Consider the following 6,071-nt stretch of genomic DNA (forward strand, 5'->3'; position numbering starts at 1 on the left):
CATGTTTTAGACTAAAAAAATATTTATTATGTATTGTAATGTTTAAAAAAATTTAAAACTAAATTCTAAAAAATGTAAACAAAACCGAACATAAAACAAAAAAAATAATTAGTATTTAACACTAGTGATCTATAGGATTTGAATTTTTTTTTCAACTAAAACTCTTTTTTCTCAAATACTATTAAACTATAGGGTTATTTAGCGTTTTATAAGAAAAACTTACGAGATTGTTAGGTTTAGATCGTTTTTTTATGCAAAAAACCTACTAATTTATAGGTTTTTTATCACATTATCTACACACCCAATAAGATTTGTTTTTAATTGAGATACAAATCTTAAGATCCAGTAGATTGAAATTTAAAAGTTAAAAGACTAGCAAATATACTTTGCTTAACAGTATTTTGTTTTTTTAATCTCATTAATTTCTACAAGAAATTAGTTTTTTCTAAATGCTCAAAATAAGTCTGTTCGTTTAAAATATAAAGTTAATTTTTGTATAAAATTATTCAAAAAAAAAAAAACTTTATTAATATTTGAAAAAAATTTTTAGACATAATAAAGAACTCATTTTAAACTGTGTGTTTTTTAATTAATTTAGCTTATAAAAACTTTTTAAAAGGTTTGTTCAAAATTAAATTACTGCAGCTTGGTAGTAGTATTACATTCTAAAAAAAGTGACAAAAAACTATTTATTAAATCTTTTAAGTAATCAATAAGTGTATAAAGTTCTATGGACTTGACTTCTTTAATATTCATAATACATCAATATAAAATTAAAAAGTAAACTATCATCAAACAAAACTAAAGGATACTTTAAAATATGGCAAAATAACAAGAGATTTAAAAAAGTTTATACATACTAAGTAATGTTTTTACAGTATTTTTTTAGTTTCGTGTAAAGTTTTTGACAATTAAAAAAAAAGCACTTGAACGATAACAACTGGTATTAAGCAAGTATTAAGCTTGTTATAAACGCATTTTTACTTTCCAAAAAAGTGAAACATTTTTATCCCAACTTTCTGTAGTATTGCTCTTATCTTTGTTCAATCGTTTTATTGTCACATCAAACTTTTCGTTTGTAAGATTTTCAATTTTTGTGTCAAATCTGGTCACAGTTTGTTAGTATATATTATTATTATTAAATATTTGAAATTAAGTATGTAAACTAGTTTCGACGAATACAATGGTAAAAAGAGCTGTTATTTTTATCAAAACTTAACTAAAAAAACTTTCAGATAGAAACACCTATATTTAGCTAGCTTTAAATAGTGTGGAAACAAAATTAAATCTTACTCAAAACAATCAGATTGTTCATCATCAAAATGGTCTTCTTCGTGTTCTGCCCAGGTTTCAAGTAAAGGTATAGTATCATATTGGTTTGGAAACTTAATACGAACCTTTTTAGGTCCATCACTCGGCCCGATCACCATTTTGTAGCCTGTTTATATTTTATATTTTTTCGAAACTTCTCACTACGTGTTATAAAAATATATATAAAATTACACTTACTTCTGGTTCCAATAAGATCTAAAAACGTACAATTAAGTTAAGTTTTTTAGAACTATTTTCGGGAATACTAATAATGTTACTAATAAGTTTCTTTTATAGTTATTGTAATCTGTGCTAACTAAACTTAGAAATTTTTATAAGTTGTTCTCTTTTTTTTTAACTATAAAAACTAATTATACCAGGTTTACAATATACATAATCAAACATTTTATAATCTAGTATACTTTCTGTATCATTAGTTAAAGCATTTAAAAACTAAAGCAAATAGAATTAAATATTATCATAGTAATCATTAAAGTTCTTAATAGATAATAAAATGTTAAAAGAATAAAAAGCTTATTGCGAATTGCTAACTCTTTTTCTATGCTAAATACATTTTAGACAAATATTTTACTTAAAAATATATGCCACTCAGATATAAATGTATTGCATTTGTTGTACTGTTTTAGGAAATTATTTTAACAGTTTTACTTTTCAAAATTTAAAAAATATATATTTAGCTAATATTGGGTATAGTTTTACAAAATTTTTAAGCTTTAAAAAACTTTAAATACCTTTAAGTATAGAAGTTTTCTTTTTTAAACTTAAAATTTCAGAATCGATCTCCGAAATGTCTATTAGAAGTTCATTCTTTATTTCAGATGTCTAAAAAATGATAAACGAATAAAACCTATTTTACTAAGCAAACTAGAGATCTTTGTAACATTGTTTTTACTTTATTTTGAAAAATTCTTTTTCTGTATTAAAAAATCTTATAATACTTCAATTTATCAAAAATAACATTACTGAAAGTATAAGTTCTGCTAGTGACTAAATGAAAACTAACAAAACATTACGAATAAGTAAAAAGTTATACATTAAAAAATTTTTGAAAGATATCATTTATAAAAAGGTACATTATTTTTTTAGGTTTTACTACCTTTTTCTGTGTTTTTAACTTTTAAAGTCTGACGCAAAGTTTATCTATGGATATCTTTACTTGAAAAAAAATCAACAAAGCAGATGCCAAGACTAACATTTGTATAATAAAAATAAATTATGTTAGTCATAAAACGGAAAAACAGTTACATAAGAATATAAATTCTGACTATTAAAATTCTTAAAAAAATACTTAAATGTCCAAAACTCAAAAAGGAAAATATATTTGAAAATAAATGCGTATTTAAGTCTAATTAAAGAGGTTATGACAGTTTAAAATTATTGAAAAAAATCATTAAAAGACATTTTTTTAAAAATTAATAAAAGTTATTTTATCTAAAAACTTGTTTTAGCTATAGCTAAAAAGATATTTAAAATCTGGCAAAAATACTAAGTGTAGGTATATATTAGACATATACACGCTTCTATCTTTAAATATATTACTTTTTGAGTTGCAACCTTTTAAAAAAATTTAAAGAATATGATGTGTCGGAGTTGATTTGTCTGATTTTAATAGTCGTGCACCCGGTAAAAACTAGTAAGAAAGAGCTAAAGATCAATTAAAAAGATAAAAACCAAGTTCAAGAATTTACAGCATATGTTTGCATATGAACATAGTCAAACTAGAATAGAATAATACTTTTAGCATAGATTTGTATTTTATTTCTTTATTGAAAATAAATTTTTTTATTGAATTAGAAGTCTAGCTTTAAAATAAGTGGCATCAAAATGTCAAGTTTTATTTTTAAATTGAAATTATTAAATCTAGAATGACAGGTATAGTAGGTAGTCACTAGTCAGCCTTCTTATAAGCAATTTGCAACTTATATTGATTTTAATTTAAAACTATTTATGGTAAAAACCATTTAAATTATTGTCATACTTTTACATAAAGCTTACACATATTTTTAATTATGCTAAAAAATACTTACTAGTAGAGATAAGCATATAATATGTTATTAATTAAGATAAGGCAAAAGAGGACTTAGATACTGTACGTCGTGGAAAAGACGTTAAAAGGTACCCATGGTATGCGACTTGATAACCGAAAGGTTCTTGGTGCACCAGGTCCTAGGACCAAACACTTTAAGCGTTTTATTTGTTTGTTGTTTAATAAACTATATAACTATAAACTATAAATAAAGCTCAAGTTTAATTCAAATGCAAAAAATGTAGGTTAATCTTATAACACTAAAAAAGTATAATCTCATTAGTACAAGAGTTTAAAACTAAATCTAAATCATTACTTAATTTATTCTTAAACATATAGTGGTATAAGGTAGCTAAAAATCACTATAAACACACCAGTAAACCTAGTAAAAACTTCATTTTACAAGAACTTAATTATAGAAATATACTTTTTGAGATGTACGTAGAGTAGATATTTAAACGAAGTTTTAAAGAATTTAAAATGTGGTTAATTATTATCTCAAGAAAACATTTTCGAAAAGTTTTGAAAGTGTTTATAGTTGTTTAAAGAACAACTTTTTTTCTACATTGCAATATTTAAGTTTAGTATAAAGAGAGAATAGTGAGATACATATGATAAAAGCACTTAAAAACTAAAATAAATTACAATAAAAGTGAACAATTTATGTTCAACCAAAGATATTTATTTTAGTTCAAAAACTATTTATATTTGTGAGTTTAAGGCCATTGATTTTACTCATCTAGTTTTCAACAGGATTAAACTGTTATCTAAAGAATTTAGATAGATTCTTATTTTGAGATCAATAAAAAAATTTTAAAAAACAAACTATAAACTTATAGTTTATTTAAAAAATTAAAAAATCAACGCTCAAAAGTTTTGGACAAAGGAACTGGTTTATAAAAATAGCTATCGTTCATCGAGCTACAAACTTTAAAGTATTACTTTAAACTTCATACAAAAAAACTTTATATATTTGCATTTAACTCCAATACTCTTAGTTTTACCTAGGGGTCAAAATAATTAGCAGTATTTATAGTATTTATTTTTATTTAATAAAGTTTATAGTTTTTAAATTTTGTCTTAGATAAAAATTATAATAATAAAAGAAAATTTATGATGATACTTTTATTTGATATATTTTAAACTAACGTATAAATTTTCTGTGTTTTTTAGTTACTTTCTACCTGACTATATTTAAAAAAATATATTGAGCTAAAATTATAAAAGTTTAATATTTTTTAGTTTTTAAACAACGGATATAATAGTTTTATAAAACAACTTTATAAAAATTTCATTGAAACATTAGCTACATTAATTTCATTTTAGCAAGAGAACTTAGTAGTAGTTTTACAGTTTGCTAAAATAAAAAGGTTAAAAATAGTTCTGTTTAGTTTAAAAAAACATCTAGAGCTAGACTTTAAAAAAATTATTGTTTGCAACCTACTTTTCTGTTGATAGATTCTTTTACTGTCGACATGTCAACACCCATGTTAAGAATTTGTGATTGTAAGCTTTCTACTTTTTCAAATTTCTTAGAGTTCAAATAAGTTTCGTCTAACTTCGTTTTTATATTTTCACATTGTTCATTCAACGTATCGATATCGGTGTTCTACATTAAATAGACTCACTTAAAATTTCTTTATAATTGAACTAGACTTAATACTTTTAGTCTACTTAATCCTAGTAACTATTTTGTTAAGTAAAAATAAAACTACAAAACACTAGTTTTCAACTCTATCAACGGTCTTATCAAAATTTGTGCTGTCAGATAGAAAAATTTAAAAAATTAAAAACTAATTTTTATATATATGCATGTACAAAACTAGTTGTTCTAAATATTTTTTACCTTTTATTTCCATAAAATACCTTAGTAAAGTACTAAAAATGAAAAAAGTACAGTTTTTAAGAAGCTACGTATGTTTTGTAATCAGAGATTTAAAAAAAAGTTTTTATTTATTTCTCAAAACATTAAAACTAGCGTTTTATTTAACGAGTTAACTTATTTATAAACATAAAGTATACTGAACTATCTATCTTAAAAATGTATTGCTCGTTATAATTTGTTGAAGTATAATCTAAGTTTAGAAAAAATTTTATTGCTATTTTAGTCTTTTAAGAGACTTTTTCAATAATTCAACCTTTTGCTCAAAATCTTGGTATAAATCTTCTATCTTATCTTCATTTTCTAGCACAGTTAATTCAATGTTGTTAAACTTGTCACCTATTGATAGACTCAAAATTTGTATAGATTTTGAAATTTCTTCTATCTCTTCCTTCATTTCACTTATTTTAGTTGTAGTTTCAGAAAGTTTTCTTTTACCTTTATAACTATTTTTTTTTAATATTTCATCTATTCTTTTTGTGTTGTCATCAATCTATGAAAATTAAGTTTAAGCTATTAATTTTTTATGAATATATAGTTTTATGTATTTTACTACGTTTCGACCAATGACATTTTAACAAGTAATCTTTTATTGTAGCATTGATTATAAAGACAAATAGACAAATAATTGTTATAATATTCTTCGTTTTAGAGTTTAAATTTTGACTGTTAAGTTCTTTTTTAATTTTTTGTTTAGCTCACTTTAATTTTAATTTAAGTTGGTTGTGCGACTCGATGACTGAGAGGTCATGGACCAAAACTTTTTTGAGCATATTTTGGTTTTTTTCAACTTTATATTGTTTATTAAACCACAAAAAAAAAGCGCTCAAA

The sequence above is a fragment of the Thalia democratica genome, chromosome 3 (genome assembly GCF_965202585.1).
Source record: "Thalia democratica chromosome 3, ktThaDemo2.hap1.1, whole genome shotgun sequence".
NCBI classification, from domain to species: Eukaryota; Metazoa; Chordata; class Thaliacea; order Salpida; family Salpidae; genus Thalia; species Thalia democratica.